General features: G+C 37.1%; 1 pseudogene; it reads left to right on the forward strand.

The window, feature by feature from the left end:
* Window positions 1-1639: 1639 nt before the first annotated feature.
* On the forward strand, window positions 1640-1820 carry LOC115872228 (annotated as a pseudogene).
* Window positions 1821-19433: the final 17613 nt, after the last annotated feature.

Consider the following 19433-nt stretch of genomic DNA (forward strand, 5'->3'; position numbering starts at 1 on the left):
ACGTTCCCTCCATAAGGACAGAGACTTATTAAAGTCCCCAGGGTTTTGTCACCCTCCACCAGAGTGAGACAGAGGCTCAAACCTAATTAACAACCTGCGATTCACTGCAGGAACTGTTTTAAAGCAAAAGCAACCGCAGGAGCAGCAGCAACAGAACTTCTCCCAAATAAGATGAGCTGCCTCCTGTTGAAACCTGCCTTTTCAAGAATGGAGTTTTTAAAATTGCAATCCACCCATATTTTTATGATCTTAAAATGAACAATTAAGCTCTGTACAGCTGCAACCTCTTTAAGTCAAATACGTTCGCATAGAAATAATCCCAACATTCTTTGTGAAATATCGTGTCTGCATCCTACTTGCTTCCAAGTTGCTCCACCCCTGCTCCTCTGAACCCCCTCAGGACAGGATTCTCTTCCTCAGTTCCTCATGAATAATTCCAATTGATGCTTACTAAGGAGGAGAGCACCAGTGGGCAAGAAGTTTGAATGAAGATATGAGAAAATCGTTTGTCCGTTATCTCTTTAATAATTCCCTCGTGGTGCCAATTCCCTCCAGTCCTGTAAAAGCAGGTGGCAGAGATAAAAGCATATTCCCGCTGATGAGGTCTACTGTGATATGAAGAATGAATCTCATTGTGGCTGACGGCAAAGGTTAACAAGGATATGATTAGCTCACATACAAAAGCACCGTCCTCTCTTTGCGCCTTCAAATCTTCCACAGAGAAAGGGGAAAAAACCAGATGTTGTAAAAGAAGAATCCATTTATGACTTTTTGTAGGAATTCAAGTATTTTGTTTTACTAATGCCTTGTCCTCTTTTATTTTTATGCACCTGTAAAGTCAACTAAATTAGGAACAAAAATGTGTAACTAAGGCAACAGATTCCATATATGAAGGGACTGAAAAGTAACAGCTCCAAATTAAAGAATTTAAAAAATCTAAAGGCATTTTCTTATAAATCATACAAATCATAAATGCACTAATTTTTAATTAATATTGGTTTCAATACCTATGAGCTAAAATTCTCCTTTTTTATGACTTACCATTGAATAATGAATGATACATATTTCTTCTGTGTCTCCTTATCTTTTATAATATTGTGGATATGGATAGATGTGTATAGTCCAACCATAGAGATGTATTCATCAGCATCATAAAACCCTCTAGCCCTCAAACAGGGAGCTGGAATTGTTTACAGTTTATTTTTATAGCTTGAGATTAATTCTACACAAATAAATGTATAGTCTCAACTACTACATATTTAGTTACATAAAAAGAATGATCTGAATACCTTTCAGGGGGAAATCACATAGATATATTTAATTATAATAGTTATTATTTAATTACAAAGTACTGTCTTGATCATAAATGTTAGAACATAAAGAGTTTAAAAACTCATTGCTTCTGGAGTCAAGTATAAATGTAACATAAATTTGCTGGGTGCATAATGTAATAAGAAGTATGACTGAAGTGTTCCAGTTGTAAACTCTCCTAGGGTATTCCAATTCTAATTCGTTTTTTAACTCTCTGATGATCTTTGCAATAATGCCTGCTGACTAGATATATGTTCCAACTTCTCCGTGTGTGTCATCCCTGCAGCATTTGGTGACTCTATTTTCTGGGTATAAAAATGTCATCTTTATCGCTTCTCAGCCTTTTAGCTAAGATCAAGTGTAGTATCAGTTTAATATCTGATACGTCCTCTATCCAAGGACAACATGTTAAATGGATTTTTGGAGCACGGAGATGGAATTGGAGCTTGCTCCATCCACTCCACACATCAACCTGATATTGCAGTACTTCCAGGAATGGTGCACCCCCTTGGGGGACTAAAAATAATAATAATAATAATATGTCATCTTTTTTATTTTAATTTTTTAAAATCATTTTATTGGGGGCCTTTACAACTCTTATCACAATCCATACATCCATCCAGTGGGTCAAGCACATTTGTACATTTGTTTCCCTCATCATTCTCAAGACATTTGCTTTCTACTTGAGCCCTTGGCATCAGCTCCTCATTTTCCCCTCCCTCCCCACCCTCTCCCTCACGAACCCTTGATAATTTATAAATTATTATTATTTTGTCATGTCTTACACTGTCTGATGTCTGCCTTCACCCACTTTTCTATTGTCAGACCAACAGGGAGGAGGTTATATGTAGATCCTTGTAATTGTTTCTCCTTTTCTACCCCACCTTCCCTCCACCCTCCCGGTATCGCCACTCTCACCATTGGTCCTCACCACTCTCATCATCTGTCCTGGATTCCCTGTGTTTCCAGTTCCTTTATGTACCAGTGTACCTCTGGTCTAGTCAGATTTGTAAGGTAGAATTTGGATCATGATAGTGGGGGGGTCGGGGGAGCATTTAGGAACTAGAGAAAAGTTGTATGTTTCATCATTTCTACACTGCACCCTGACTGGTTCATCTCCTCCCCGCAACCCTTCTGTAAGAGGATGTCCAATTGCTTGCAGATGGCCTTTGAGTCCCCACTCCACACTCCCCCTCATTCACAATGATATGATTTTCTTGTTCTTTGATGCCCCATACCTGATCCCTTCAACACCTCATGATCACACAGGCTGGTGTGCTTTTTCCATGTGGGCTTTGTTGCTTCTCAGCCAGATGGCCGCTTGTTTACCTTCAAGACATTAAGCCCCCAGAAACTATATCTTTTGATCGCCGGACACCATCAGCTTTCTGCACTACATTTGCTTATGCACCCATTTATCTTCAGTGATCATGTCAGAAAGGTGAACATCATGGAATGACAGTTTAATAAAACAATGTGTTTTTGCATTTAGGGAGTACTTGAGTGGAGGCCTAATGTCCGTCTGCTACCTTAATACTAAACCTATTAATATATGCACATAGATCTATTTCCCCATCCTCATATATCAATATATTTACATATATATATATATGCCTGTATTTAAACCTCTATAAATGCCCTTTGCCTCATAATTCTTTCCTCAATTTCCTTTTACTTCCTCCTTGTCCCACTAACATACTCAGCCTTCATTTGGGTTTCAGTAATTCCTCTCAGTTACATTGCCCTTAATCAAGCCCTACCAGGCCTCCTACACCCTCCTCACCACCGATTTTGGATCACTTGTTGTTCCCTTATCCCTGGGTTTATTGACACCACTTCCTTTCTCTCACCTCCCCCTCTCCCATGTCCCCCGGGAACTGTCATCTCACTGTTTTATCCTCCAGATTGTTTATCCAGCCTATCTTATCTAGATAGACCTGCAGAGATTAATAATATGCACAAAAACAAGACAGAGCAAAACAAAGCAACAAAAGAAAACAGAACAACAACAATAAGCCAATGATAGAAACAGGAAGAAAAGGAAAATGTCATCTCTTATAGTTCATGCACACATGGAACATTGAGGACATGTTATTTGCTATGGTCATAATTCAGGTTAACTAATTGTATTTGAAATAGTAATATGGGTGCAAATATATATACAGCCAGAACATGGCATATTTTGATTACCTTTTTGAGACCCTCCTCAAAGTCTCTCATTCTTGACACCATATACGTGTAATGCTAATGTACTTATCCTTCACCCAATTACTTCTGCATTCTTTCTTTTAGTTGTATGAGATGCAGAATAATTATCACATAGTCTCTTAATGAATTTGTGACTGGTACTTGAGAAAGAGATTTCTACTTCCATGTTTTGTGGTTTGAAACATTTGATATTAGATGATTAGTTTGATCTTCAGTAAGTTTCAGAAACTTTCACCCAAGTTCACATCATTATTTGCAAAAAGTGCTCTAAGCACTGGGACTTCAAAATGGAAAGGAAGCAAGTCTAATGAGTTCTTTGGGGGTTTATAGAAGCAATAAAAAACTTGGAAGGAACAAGAGGCAGTAAACTGATTGATAGTCCCTGTGTACTGCAGCAAACAACAAACCCATGAGTATCTCACAAGTGTGCGTTCCCTTGAATCGTTAGGAGGCTTTCAACTACTATTTATATTACATCTTATATATCTTAGCAAGTAATCCAGGATACCAAATCACATCTACATAAAAGTAGAAACCTAGCAGTATTCTTGGCAATTAAGATTGATTTAAATATTATAACATGTATCCTATTATAGAACATATTTTCTTCTTTTTAGAGCTAGTGTTTCTTCTACTAGATAGCATTTTATATATTTTACAACATTCCAAACACTATCTCCCAAAGCAGTTATCTCAGACCTTTCCTCAGAGCAGTCCTAAACAAGAATTAAGTTAAAAGTCAAAAGTCTCTGGGTAGTAAGTACCAGGGAACAGCTACAGTATTCCTAGTGAATAGAGAGCTCACTGAGAAGCAGCCACAGTTTTCACAATGTATCTTGATCAATTTAGGACCTCGGGACCTGGGAGCCCAGATTCATACTCATCTGGCAGTGCTGAGAGACAAACACTGAAATCTCAGACGTGAAGCTGAGCTCACATAACCACGCAGGGATGAGGCAGTCACTCATACCTGATTTCTACCAATCACCATTTTACTCTCGAAAACAGAAGAGAACAGTAAGGAAAAAGAAGACAAGATGGTAATGTTAAGGGACAGCTAATAAAAGGGCTAAATGACTCCAAGCAACCTGGAACACACTCATCAGGAAACGATCGCATCCTCATCACTTCGCTAAAGACAAAAAAAACCTTATCTTTCCCTGGACACTGAAGCTAAAATCAGGCCTCTGTCCCTAGAAGTTGGTAGGCATTGCCTCAAAATATCCCCAAGTGCTTTAAATGTTTAATATTAGACAGTTGGCTTGATTTTTGGTATGCTAGAGTACAAAAAGTGGTTACTATGTTCCTGTATAATTTCAACAAGATTGCAATTATTTTTCTCTCATATATATATATATATAGTATAGATATATAATTTCTCTTTCTATATAATTTAGTATAGATATATAATATATAGATATAGTATAGATATATAATGTAGATATATAATAAATATATAGATATAGTATAAATATATAATAGATATATAGATCTTGTATAGATATATAATTTCAATTGATGTATGATGCTAGTGGTCCTAAGTATACCACCTGATTTAGAACGGTAGCTTTATTCCACGGCTTTAAATAGAGCTGTATTTGAGTGTGGTGATTTGTGTGCTGCTATGACGCCGGAAGCTATGCCACTGGTGTTTTCAAATACCAGCAGTCACCCAAAGTAAGCAGATTTCAGCAGAACTTCTAGATGAAGAATGAACTATGAAGAAGGAGTATGGTGCCCACTTCAGAGGCGTTAGCCACGGAAAACCTGGGATAGTAGGAATTGGTATTCTTGCCCTTAGTCATCCTTTTGAGTTACAGGCCAAACATTTTGTTTCTGGACTTTAAAAATTTGAATGATTGACATAATTCAAACAAAAATGTCATGCCCATTTTCCTAATGTTCTGACCAAGTTGGAGGGTCACTGCTGTCAGCCCTGGCATCTATGGTCATGGTTTTTATGAATCTTTAGACTAGTTGGGTGGCTAGTCAGTATTCAATTTGTGTGCATATATTCTGGTGCCTAGAACTTTGCTAAACAGAAAACAGGAATGGAAACCCATTGCTGCCATGGAAAGAGGTTCTTGAAACAACAAATATCTGCAGATTGATGAAGATTTTATTGTCTAAAATAATAATTAAAGGCATACTTCCACTATATTTGATAGTTTCAGATATTTTGCACAGAGAAATCATACTAGAAACTGATATACTTGTAGATTTGTTTTATTCTTTAAATTTTTTTCAGTTAAGTTGGAAACTGAGAACCTGTGCTCTGCTGCAATTCCCGTATATATTCTTATATAAGCCAGGTTTTTTCAGCACATTTTTAATGCAGTGTTTGTGGTAAAATTAGGTGCCTCGGCTGGTATTCGGGTCAGCTTATACTCAAGTATATACAGTAATAAGAGAAGGTACACCACACTATTTTTATCCTTTGCTTTTCCCTACAACTTTCCTTACGATTGACCTACCTTATATTCTGAAATAGAAATGAAGCAAGTACAAGAGCAAGGTAACCACAATGTTCCCTTGAGGCCTTGTGGATTCAAAGGACACAAATGTGCATGTTCCTGCCTGACAATTACATTGTCCTTCCTTGTTTATATTCTATCTCAGAAATGTTAACCACATTGACCACTCTCTAAACTCTAGATTGGCTTTCCTTGACAGGACAATGTCATAATTTTCTCACTATTTCTTATGAAATAGTATTTGATCAATCTGGCTGTATATCTCATCTGTGGCTGCCCCAAAGAATCTTTTGGTAAACATTTTTTAAAATAAAATTGCCAGCTTTTTCCTCACAAAGATTATGATATAATAGATGATAGTAAGTAGGTTCTAAAATGGGCAGTTTAAGAAGGTTTCTGTTCACAAGTCTAAAGATCTAACTAAAGATCAAACGTATTGCTTCCAATTATAGGTTGACATGCCAGAGGATAGCACTGAAGCTACAGCTCAGGGAGAGGGGTGTTTCTGATCAGAGCACAGGGAAGCAAATGAAGGGGGAGGAAGAGAGAGTGGAGCACATCCTGGCCCACCAAGCCCTGAGGACAATATCCCTGCTCAGAACAGCCAATGCATACAGCCAGCCCCACTATGAGACATGACATCCCTCACTGACCCATAACCCTACAGGGGACAACACTGGAGACACAGTGTGGGAATGGCAGCCAATCTGAGCCCACCACTTTGAGGCAAAACACTAAGGGCGGGCAACAGAACAGCAATAGGAACAGAGCAACGAAGTCCCCAGGGAATACCAAAAATAGACTTTGGGGCCAGGGAAATGCATCCCATCTGACTCAGCCAGAAAACAGTCCTAAAGGTCAACAAACAGACCTTGAACTATTTACAGGCATTTCTTTTTTTGTCATTGGTTTGTTGTTGTTGTTCTGTTTTCATTTGTTGCTTTGTTTTGCTCTATCTTGTTTTTTGTGCATATTATTATCTCTGTAGGTCTATCTAGATAAGTTAGGCTGGATAAACAATCTTGAAGAGAAAACAATGGGACTGACGGTTATGGGGGGACATGGTAGAGGGGAGATGGCGGAAAGGAAGTGGTGTTAACAAACCCAGGGACAAGGGAACAACAAGTGATCCAAAATCGGTGGCGAGGAAGGTGTAGGAGGCCTGGTAGGGCTTGATCAAGGGCAGAATACGGAAGCAGAAAAAAGCAAATGAACTTTTTTATGCAGCATCACTTATCTAGAAAATAGACCACGCCCCAAGGAAACATACTTTCCTTTTCAATATTTTTCAATTCCTAGTGAAACTTTCAATTTCATTAGGACAGTGACTTCCTTAAAGGGATTGGCCTGTACTCTAATCTTATAACTCCTTGGATACTCAACGCCAGTTCCAATTATGGAGTTGATTACACTGTATGGTTTTTAGGTGCCATGGAGTTCCTTCTGACCCTAGGCAATACCCTGTGTAGAACAGAACAAACTATTGTCTGCTCCTGCACCATCCTCACAATTACTCCTCTGCTTGAGCCCATTGTTTCACCTACTGTATCAATCCATCTCATTGAGGAACTTCCTTTTTGTTCACTGCCCCTCTACTTTACCTAGTATGTCTGTCTTCAGGGACTGGTCTCTCCTAATAATATGTTCAGATCATGTAAAATGAAATTTTGCTATCCTTGTCTCTAAGGAGCACTCTGACCGTACTTTTTCCAAGACAGACTTGTTTTCTCTTTTGGCAGTCTGTAGTATTGTCATTATTCATGGGCAGCAATGCAATGCAAACACATAGATTCTTCTTCAGTCTGCCTCGTTCAATGCTGGATTTTCACATGCATGTGAGGTGATGGAAACTACCATGGCTTGGGTCAGGAACATCTTGGTCCTTAAAGTAAACACTCAGGTTGTTAACTCACTAAAGAGGTCTTTGCAGCAGATTTACCTAATAAAATGTATCTTTTAATCTCTTGACTACTACTTCCATAAATCTTGATTGTGGGTTCAAGCAAGACAAAATCCTTGACAGCTTCAACCTTTTCTCTATTTATCACAATGCTACCTATTGGTCCAGATTTGAGGATTGTGGTTTTCTTTAAATTGAGTTATAATCCATACTGAAGGCTGAAATCCTTAATCTTCATTAGCAAGTATTTCTAGACCTCTTTACTTTTAGCAAGCAAGGTTGTAATCTACATATTCCAGGCTGTTGCTAAGCATCCCTCCAATCCTAATGCTGCATTCTTCTTCCTATATGCAGTTTCTCTGATTATTTGTTCAGCATGTAGTTTGAATAAATATGGTGACATTATACAGTGCTGCAAAACACCTTTCCAGATTTTTGACCATGTAATTTTCCCTTGTTCTATTCACACAACTGCCTCTTGATCAATGTACAAATTCTGCATGAGTACAATGAAGTTTTCTGGAATTTCCATTCTTCTCAAGGTTGTCCATAGTTTATAATAATCCACACAGTGAAATGTCTTGGCATAGTCAATAAAGCACAAGTAAATATATTTCTGGTATTTTCTACGTTAAGCCAAGATCCATGTGACATCAGAATTGTTATGCCTTGATCCACATCCTCCTTTGAATTCATCCTAAACCTTATCAGATTTTCAAGTGATATAAATGATACTGTTATATAATGTGTGCATTCTCTTGTGTTACCATTCTTTGAAATGGGTACAAATATAAAACTCCTCTAGTCGGTTGTCCAAATAGCTGTCTTCTAAATGTGCTGATAAGGATGAATGAGTGCTTCTTTACTTCATCAGCTTGTTGGAACATTTCAATTGATCTTCCAACAATTCCTGGAGCCTTGTTTTAGGGTAATGCTTTCACTGTGGTTTGAACTTCTTCGTCCTTGGTTCTTGTTCATATACTACCTCCTGAAGTGGCAAAATATTGACTAATCTTTTTTGGTACAGTGACTTTGTATTTTTTACATCTAATTTTCATGTTTCCTGCATCATTCAATATTTTGTCCATACAAACTGCAATACAAGGCTTAGTTTTACTCTTTAGTTCTTTCAGTTTAAGATAAGCGAGTGTGTTCACCCTTTTTGGTTTTCTAACTCTAGGACTTTGCCTCTTTTATTACAACTGTTTACTTTGTCTTCCCAAGCGGCTCTGTGAAATATTTTGTTCAGACTCTTCACTTCATAATTTCTTTCATTTGCCTTATCTACTCTATGATTAAAAGCAAATATCAGAGCCTTCAGACATCTGATGATTGGAATGCAAACATTGGAAACAAATAGGAAGAATTGGGAAATAGTCTTTGTGAAAGAAGCAAAGCTGAAGATTCCAGGATGGAAGTTTGCAAAACCAAACTTTGCAAACTTGGATTTTCTTTCTTTGCCCTCTTTTCATTTCTTTTGCTTTCTTCCTGTGTCATGATCTCGGTGTCATCTTGCAGCTTATCGGGCTATGGGTCTGTTCAATGCAGCAAATCTGTTCTTGAAATTCAAGTGGGGTTTTCTGAAGGCTGTATTTTGGCTCTCGTGGCTTTGTTTTAATTTTCTTCAGCTTCCTCATGAACTTTCATATGCACAGCGATGCTCTCCTTCACAGTCACAGTCACTTGGCCTGGTTTTAGCTGTTGATATTCAGCCTCTCCGTTGTCTCTTCCCACAGGTGTAGTCAATTTGATTTATGTGTTCCATCTGGAGAAGTCCATGTGTATAGCGGCTGTTTGTGTTGAAAAAGGGTATTTGCCATGAACAACTTTTTGATTTTGCAAAATTCCATCCTGGAATCTTCAGCTTTGTTTCTTTCACAAAGACTATATTTCCCAATTCTTCCTATTTTTTTCCAACTTTTGCATTCCATTTATCAATCATTACCAATCAATTCATCTTGATTGTACATTTGATCACTTTCTGATTGAAGATGTCTGTAGAATTCTTCAAGTTCTTCATCACTAGCTTTTGTGGTTGGTGGATAATTTTAACCATAGTTGCATTGATTGGATTTCCTTGAAAGCAGATAGATATAATCTTATTCTGTTTCAAGGTAGAACTTGACATGTCCCATTTGACAATAATTACCATGCCATTCCTCTTGATTGTGTAATTCCCAGCATACTAACCATATGGTTTTCTTATTCAAAATGCCAATATCTGGCCATTTCAGCTCACTCAAGCCTAGGATGTAGAACTTTATGTGTTTCACATATTTTTTTAATACTTCCTATTTTCCTGGATTCCTGTATTCCAAGTTCTGATTATTAGTAGATTTTTAAGTTTTTTCTCCCCCCACCCCTCATTTTGAGTTGTGCCCCATCAGCAAATGAAGATCTGAAAGCTCCACTTCCAGAGACTCCCTTCATGGTCGACTGAACTTTAAGAAAGCAGTTCTCTTTTGCTCACATTTGAATGCTGTCCAACTCAGGGGCCCATCATCTGGCACTGTATCTCACACTGTTTTGCTTCCATTCATTAGACCTTCAGTGCTGGACAATATTTCAATGCTGTGCATGATCTTCTCTGTTTTCACTTCCTGTGAAGTGGGCAATGGAGTCCTCCTTCTTTGTTCTTATTCTGGAAGCGCCACTCAAACCTGTTCACATTGAGCGACCCTTGCTAGGAACTTGAAATACCTGTGACATAGCTTCCAGCATCGCATCAACGCACCACCCAGCACAGTCCTACACCCTGGCAGACAGAGGCTGATACACAATGTTACTCATAGGATTGGGGATTACTGAGCTTTAACAGCCAAATCACAGAGCATCCTGGTCCAGCTAAATTGTCACAAAATCTAAGGATCACAAGAGTTAAGTAGTTTTGCTCAAGGCCACATGACAGATATTCATAATGTGTGTATTTACTTATTAGGTTGTAAAATCCAAAAGGGCAAAAATCTTATACTAATTTATGCCTCTTAAGTGCTAGGGAAAGTATCTGGCACATGCTGTTCTTGCTAGGTTCAATAAAATCAGTTCTGACACACAACCACCCAATATCCAACACGATGACTGTTGCCCAGTCCTGTGCCAGCCTCATGATTGTTCTTGTGTTGGAGTCCATTGTTGCAGTCACGGTGTCAATCCATCTTGTCAAAGGTCTTCCTCTTTTTGTTCTCCGTCCCTCTGGTTGACCAAGCTCTGTGTTCTTTTCTAGTGATTGCTCTTTCCTGATATCACGTCCAACATACTCGAGAGGAAGTCTCGCCGTCCTTGCTTCTAAGGAGCATTCTGGTTGTACTTCTAGGACAGATGTTTGTTATCTTGGCAGTCCATGATACTTTCAATATTCTTATCCAGCACTATAATTCAAGTGCATAGAGCTTTCCTCATTCTTCTTCTGTACTTGAAGAAGAATCTGCCACTACAGGAGCTTATTAAACATTTGTGGAAAGAAAACTATAAAGGAAGAAGTAATTAGAATATTTTTTCTTTATAAAGAATTGTTTTTATGTGGTTCAAGTTCACAAGAATATTTTTGAGTTAAGGGTTTTCTCTGTCTTCAAAGTATTATGAATATATCAAAATCTAGAAAATATCATCAGATAGGAAATACTTTGCTTCAGTTTTAAACAGATTTTCTGAGAAATTTAAAATTGTACAAATCAGTTGGTAAAACATTTAAATTCAAACTTCATATTTCACTCGATGTTGTTAATAATATAATACTGAAGTTTATTTCAGCCTTCATTTCTTCACTGAGTAATTTTATATTTTGCTTCTACAGTTGTATAGGAGACTCCAGAAGTGAATCATTAAAACTGTATCAAATTTTTACTGAAGACTTTCAAAAGAGGAGCCTTTCTTTTAAGTCTTCTCACACTGGAAACAAGTCACTCTGTTTACTCTTAAAGTAAACTCTAAAGAGCTGCTACCAAAAGGAATACCCATAAATAATGAAAAATGAAAGGAATAGTTATTTTTGTTCTTCAATACAAATTACCATAAAATGCAAAAGGTAAACACTTCTTGTTTCAAGCTGTGGAATAAAGCTACCACTCTACCTGTGGATCAAACTGTACACTTGGGACCACTGACATACAACTGTAATTGCACAGAGAGAAAGCAGGAGGAAGAAAGAGAGGAAAAGAGAGGGAATTTTTTTTTATTAAAGTCATTTTATTGGGGGCTCATACAACTCATCACAATCCATACATACATCAATTGTATAAAGCACATTTGTACATTTGTCACCCACATTATTCTTTTTTTATTATTTTCTTGAGGGCTCATACAATTCTTATCACTGTCCATACATCCATCCATTGAGTCAAGCACATATGTACACCTGTTGCCCTCATCAATCTCAAAACATTTGCCCTCTAATTTAGCCCTCAACTTTAGCCCTCAATATCGTTTGCTCTTTTTCCCGCTCCCTCCTGAACCCTTCATAATTCATAAATTATTATAATTTTGACATAAGTTACACTGTCCGATGTCTCCCTCCACCCTCTTCTCTGCTGTCCATTCCCCAGGGAGGAGGCTATACTTAGATTCTTGTAATTGGTTCCCCCCTTCTACCCCACATTCCCTTCACTCTCCAGGCCTTGCCCCTCTCACCACTGGTCCTGAAGAAGTCATCTATCCTGGATTCCCTGTGTTTCAAGTTGCTATCTGTACCAATGCACATCCTCTGGTCTAGCCAGATTTGCAAGACAGAATTGGGATCATGATATTGGGAGGGAGGAAGCATTAAAGAATTAGAGGAAAGTTATACATTTCATCGTTGCTACCCTGCACCCTGATTAGCTCATCTCCTCCCCAAAACCCCTCAGCAGGGGGGTGTTCTGTTGCCAACCGATGGACTCTGAGTCTCCACTCTGCACTCACCCACCTTTACACTGACATGTTTTTTTGTTCCTTGATGCCTGACACCTGATCCCTTCGACAGTTCTGGTCACACATACTGATGTGCTTCTTCCATGTGGGCTTTGTTGCTTCTGAGCTAGTTGGCCGCTTGTTTATCTTCCAGCCTTTAAGACCCCAGATGCTATGTCTTTTGATAAGAAAGAGAAAATAATTGCAAGAGCCTATTGAAATTATATAAGAATGCACTAATGTCTTTTTACATTCTAACATACAGAATGTCAAGCCAATTATCTAATATCAAACATTTCAAACTATGGTAAGGATAATTTTCCAGGCAATGTTAATCAACTTTTAGAGACAGGTACTTCATTTCTAGAATTTTCTACTCAGGGAAAAATACAAACAAGTGGTGCCAGGCAAGTGCAGTAGGGTCGCTAGGAGTAGAAATTGACTCAACAGCAGCTAACAACAAGAATCCAAAAGAATTGAAGCTGACTGTTTCAAATTTGCTTGAGTGACTTCATAAATACATGATATTGTTTGGTTTTCTTTTGCCATACAGCATGAGTTACTATTGCAAAACTGAAAATTATGATACAAAGAACCCATTGTCAATAATAGGAAATCGTTTTCTGAGTTCTGTAATAGGTCAGTCAACTTGGCAAAAGATCCTCAGCACATGGTATAAACCTCAGTCCTGCTCTTCATTCTCCTCAACATTTTCACAGAGATGTCTATGAAAAATGAATTGACACTTTGGAAGGAATTCAGTTCTTTCAAAAGAATCACGGTCTAAATAGACCTTACCAGGTGTGAATGAAGGACTGATTGTAACAGGATGACAGAAAATGATTAAAATAATTGTTCATAGGATCTCTTTAATTGGACTTAAAGCTCCTTTCTTGTGCTCATGCAGCATCAAGTACATACCTGAATTCAGGTATCAGGTTAAGATAATATATTAAATGAAAATATCCCATAATATTTTGAAATTATACATTTATTTGCTTCTTACTCAAAACAGTATATGTCTGTTCATCTTTATACCTTAGGTTGCTGAGCCAAATGCATAATAAATTAACACATTTTTGCTGAGTGCACTTAGATATAGCTTAGCATACAACAATAATTCACTAAAGTGATGGCCTGAGAGAATCTAACCTTTAAATGTACATGCTTGAAAGGGCATGATATCTGTCTACAACTATTTGAGAGGTCATCACATATACAAAGACACATCTCTGGTCTTTTATTGTGTATGTATTTGAAATGAACTTGTTTGTCACTAAAGTCTCAATGTTCATTTCAATTTTATTTTTCCAGACACAGATCTGGTCTTTTGATTCCAAAGTAGTAGAATTAGTCAATGCAGAATATTTATAAGGAGACAGATAGGAACCCTATGTTAAGAAAAGTACAAATATTGGGGTTCTATAGTATTGCTATTTACAAACAGATATTGGTGGCTTCTTTCTGTACAAGGGAGTAAAGCACAACCTACTTGTTCAATAATGTTCTTTACTAAGTTCTGGGCAAAATATAATGCTTTATGGGCACAGAATCCATGACACAGTTCTTATACCCAAATAATGTTCCATTTAAAGGGAAATACAAGTAAGTAGTAAATAATAATCAGCTTGTTATTAATGCAGCAATTTGAGATAAGACTACACAGAATAGTTAATCTTCTCTTGAAAGATCAGGAGGAATAAAGACAGTAAGCAAGAAAATCTTCGGAGTTCCCTGACACCCTAAATTCCATTGATTCTCCTGTACATTTAGTCCTACATACCTTTACTGCCTCCACCTCTTTTCTGGCAGTCTGACGTGCTGTGTATGAAATGGCAGTGGGGTCAACAAAGTGGACAACTCTCCAGAGTTTTCTGACTAAGAGCAGACTACAAAGAAGGAATAGACTGTCCAAACCAGAGGAATTAAACACTGAAAACCCTATGGCAAGCCCTGAAACATTGTCAGTTACTGAAAACCTAATGAACAGGAGCAGGACCATGTCAGAGAGTGCCAGAAAATGAGTCCCTCAGGTCAAAGCAAACTCAAAATATGACTGAGAAAGAGCTGGTTCTCAAAATAGGATCACCCGTCGTGACAGAGATAGAGTAAAATAGGAGAGCGTAAAGTCTTCGGGACCTTCAACTGCTGATGGATCAGGACTTAATATAAGACGAGACAGCTGCAAACATCAATTAATAGTTGTGATTTGGAATGTACAAAGTATGATTCTAGGAAATTGGAAGTTGTAAAACATGAAAATGAACACATAAAAATTGACATTATGAGCATTAGTGAGCTGAAATGGACTGGCATCGGCCATTTGGGATCACAAAATCATATGGATTACGTGGCTAGGAATGAAACAAGAGCGACATGGCATTGAATTAATCATTAAATAGAACATTTCAAGATCCATCTTGAAGTACGACACTGTCTGTGATAGGATTATATCTATCTGCATTCAAGGAAACTCAATCAATACAACTATTATTCAAATATACGCACCAACCACAAAAGCTAATGATGAAGAAGTTGGAGCATTCTACTAATGTCCTCAGTCTAAAAACAATCAAACATGCAACTAATATGCATTGGGAATTATGGGTGATTGGAATGGAAAAATTGGAAACAAACAGGAAGGAACAGTAGTTAGAAAATACAGTCTTGGTGAAAGAACGGATACTGGAGATCACATGATAGAACTTTGGAAAACCAATGACTAGTTCATGGCAAATACCTTTTTGTAATAACACATGGACTTCTCCATGTGGAACAAACAGAAATCATATTGACTACATTTGTGGGAAGAGGAAATGGAGATGCTCAATATCATCAACTAAAACCGGGTCAGGGGTTGTCCGTAGAGCAGAGCATCAATTGTTCATATATAAGCTCAGGTTGAAGCTGAAGAAAACTAAAATAAGTCCACAAGACCTAAAATCTGATTGGCGTCCCGCCTGAATTTTACAAGCATTTTAAGAACAGATTTGACTCAGGAAACACCAATCACAGAAGACCTGTTGAGCTGTGAAATGACATCCAGAGCATCAACTGTGAAGAGATTAAACATTCATTAAGAAGACAGCAAAGAAAGAAAAGGTCAAAGTGGTTATCAGAAGGGATGCTGAAACTTGCTGTTCATCATAAAGTAGCAAGGGCACAGTGAGGAAATGCTGAAGTCAAAAGCTAAGCCAAATGTTTCAAAAGGCATCTCAAGAAGACAAAGTAACCTGTTATAATGAAAGAGGCAACGACCTACAATGAAGAAACCAAAAAGGATGAACACACTCAGCTTATCTTAAGCTGAAAAATTCCAGGGAGAAAAAACAAGCAAACCTTGAGTTGCAACACTGAAAGATTCTAGGGGCAAAATGATGCAGGAAACATCAAAAGATGATGAAAAAAATAATCCCTGCACCAAAAAGGACGAGTCTACATTCTACCGCTTCAGGAGGTGGCATATGAGCAATAGCCAATGGGACTGAAGGAAAACTTTCAAGCCACACTGAAAGTAGTATCTGAAAACAAGACTCAGGAATTGATGGAAGACCGACTGAAATGTTCCAACAAGCTGATGAAGTACTAGAGGCACTCATTCGCCTATGTCAGCACATTTAGAAGACAGCTACTTGGTCAATTAAATAAAAGAGATTCATATCTGTGCCAAGTCCAAAGAATTATGACCCAACAGAATGCACAAATTATGCAATATTATCATTTATATCTTTGGCAAGTAAAAATTTTCTGAAGATCATCCAACAGCAGGTGGTTCGGTCTATTGCCAGGAGTGCCAGAGGCTGGGCTGGATTCAGAACAGGACAGGGAACAAGGGCTATCATTGATGATGTGAGATGCATCATGGCTGAAAGCAGAGAATACAAGAAAAAGGCTTACTTGTGTTTTATTGATTATGATAAAGCATTTGATGGTGTGGACCATAGCAAACTATGCATTGCTTGGGAATGGGAAGAATGAATATTCAAAAAATAATGGTAATTCTCAAAACACCACATTGTGCTCATACAGAACCTATACATGGGTCAAGAGTCAGTTATAAGAACAAAATAAGAGAATCCTGCATGGTTTAAAAAGAGGAGTGATATGATACGCATTGGGTTTGCCTTCTCTTACTATACTTATTCACTCTTTACACTGAGCAAATAATCAGAAACGACTATTAAAAGAATGTGGCATCAGGATTGGAGAAACACTTATTAACAACTTTTAAAATGCAGATGACACAACTTTGCTGAAAGTCATGAGGACTGAAACACTTGCGATGAATATCACAGACTGCAGACTTCAGTCTGGATTACAGCTCAAGATAAAATAGACCCAAATGCTCATAACTGGACCAGAAGGTAACATCTTGATGAGCGGAGAAAAGACTGACGTTTTTAAGGACTTCTTCTTGCTTGGATCCACAGTAATGCTCATAGAAGCAGCAATCAAGAGATCAAAAGAAGTATTGCATTGGTGAAATCTGCTGCACAAGACCTCTTTCAAGTGATGAAAGGCAAGGATTTTACTTTCAGGTCTAAGGTGAACCTGATACAAGCCAGGGTATTTTCAGGCATCTCATCTGCATATGAAAGTTGGACATTGAATAATGAAAACTGAAGAAAAATCAATGCCTTTTATTTGTGGTGCTGGTGAAGAATATTTCAAGTACCACGAACTGCAAAAAAAAATCTGTCTTGGAAGAAGTACAGCCTGAATGTTCCTTAGATGTCAGGATTCTACACTGTGTCTCACATACTTTGGACATGTTTCAGGAGAAACCAGTTCTTAGTGAAGGACATCATTCTTTGTAAATTAGTGGAGCATCTAAAGAGAGGAAGACATTAAACAAGATGATTTGAAACAGTGACTGCATCGATAGGCTCAAAAATAAAAACAATCATGAGGTTGGCACAGTACTGGGCCATTTTCTTTTGGTCATATATTTGGTCTCTATGAATAGAAACCAACTTAAAGGCTCCTAACAACATTCTTTGTTTTTTGTTGTATCACATTCTGGGAAAGTTATACTACTTACCTTGAAAGTCAGTATAAAAATTTGAAGATGTCTTGAGCCTGAATAACAGTTTTTGTAGCACATATCTTCCACTCCTTTTACTGCCAATGTTTGATTATCTGTGTGTGTATACAAATGATTACATATATGCAAATAATTGCATATATGATAAATTCGACAATGTCTATTGTTTTAATTATATACACTCTCAGGATAAAACAACTTTTTCCTTTTATTTTTCAAAAAAATATTTTCTCTTGGAAAGCATAGCAATAATTAAGACTCTACAATTAAGTTAAAATTAAACTTTATATATTAGAAATGCAAATATTTGGACTAACATGACAGTCTAATGAATGATAATTTATAGGTCCACCTAAGGAGCCAAATTCTTGGATGGGAGACAATGAGACTTCACAAACATGTATATGTGTATATGTACATATATATGTGTGTGTGTGTGTGTGTGTGTGTATACACACATTCTATCCTTTTCCTAAAATTTTAGTGTTAGTGGGTGTAATGATGGCCACTTGTTTTTAATGGGGTTATATAATAAAAAACAAACAATCCACTGACATTGAGTCAATTCCTACTCATGAGGCCTATTAGAAAAGAGTCGACCAGTCCCTTTGGGTTTTTGAGACTGTAGAACTTTTCAGCAGCTTTGTGGCCACATCTATCACAACTATCTCATGACAGTGCCTAGTGAATTCCAAACCTTGAGCTTAGCAGCCCAACTCAAAACCGCCAGGGATTCAAATGGTGTTATATAGGTGTTATTTTCATCCTTATTTTTTAAATATTAAGATTTATAATCTGATATATTTTTATTTATCTTGGAATTAGAAGAAAAGAAAATCCTTAGAAATATTTTTTTATTCTTTATATAATCTATAACAAAAACAAAACAACAAACTGAGGGGAAAAGGAGCTAAAGCATCTCTCTATGTTCGCTTAACAAGCAAATAGGTAGATCAATATATTGAGGTGCAATAAAAGTCAAAGATAAATATTTGAAATGTAAGATGAAAACTATAAATGATCTCACATTCCCTTAAATTAGCATATAATGTTCATAATACTCTGAATTTAATGAATTAAAATATATTAGCACTTATAAAATTTTAAGTTGACTTTTGTTTGAGATCAGATGTTAATTACCATAACAATAATCAAGGCTGCTTAGATTGTTATAGTACATGAATTAAACCCTTGAGATTTATTCCATTCAAAATTATTTTTAAAAATTTCAGATTACTTGAGCAAAACAAATCCTGATATAGTAATTAACTGAACTTTCACATGGATTTGATTTAGCTCACTCTGAGATATCTAACTATTTTTTAAAATATCCAGAATAATCTAGGGTACAGAGCATAAAAATTCAATACAGTTGTGTTAAATAATAGATTAATTATTTGTGGTCTAACTTTCACTTAAAATATGAAACTTCTGTTATTGTAAGCTCTGCTTTGCTCTTCATGGCAAAGGGTATTTTTAAACCTTGCCATTTTATTTTGTATTTAATTAGATCTGTTTCATAACTCCTAGCATACTCACTTTTTGTAAGCAATTATTATGTATCTGGGGGCAATACATCCACTGCTGCAGGAAAGAAGAAAAATGCAGAACA

Source organism: Echinops telfairi, unplaced genomic scaffold (assembly GCF_000313985.2).
Source record: "Echinops telfairi isolate 266 unplaced genomic scaffold, ASM31398v2 ScPeMD7_3;HRSCAF=10, whole genome shotgun sequence".
NCBI lineage: Eukaryota > Metazoa > Chordata > Mammalia > Afrosoricida > Tenrecidae > Echinops > Echinops telfairi.